The sequence below is a fragment of the Branchiostoma floridae genome, unplaced genomic scaffold (genome assembly GCF_000003815.2).
Source record: "Branchiostoma floridae strain S238N-H82 unplaced genomic scaffold, Bfl_VNyyK Sc7u5tJ_72, whole genome shotgun sequence".
Lineage (NCBI taxonomy): Eukaryota > Metazoa > Chordata > Leptocardii > Amphioxiformes > Branchiostomatidae > Branchiostoma > Branchiostoma floridae.
The window spans coordinates 4,306-4,730 of NW_023365920.1; positions in this window are offsets into that span (position 1 = coordinate 4,306).

The following is a 425-nucleotide window of genomic DNA, read 5'->3' on the forward strand; positions in this document are numbered from 1 at the left end:
TCAAGGGCCAATTTCATCGTTTTGTTACTTTCGGTAAACATGTTGTGCAAGTTGGTCAGCTGAGACATGGATAAAGGCTTTGATAGATCATTGACTACTACAAAAACTCAGCGTGTCATCAAACCAACTAGAGTCATCGAGGAACAACAGAGTCAAAATTGCCGCTGTCACAAATCATTTGGTGGCCATGTGTGAACAGAATGCTCCTAAGTTGACTCTGGCTATATCAACTTGAGAACTCTAAAACGTGTGTAAGCCAGCCATAGTCTAGTAAAAAAACATATATATCAGGGCAGAGCATATGCACATGAATTAGAACAAAGTTCACTTTAGTCCACTTCTGTATATCCAGGCTGAGGATGCATGTTTGAAAAAGACAACTGAAAAAGACCTACTTAGGCAGATCAATCCTCTACCTGCAGATG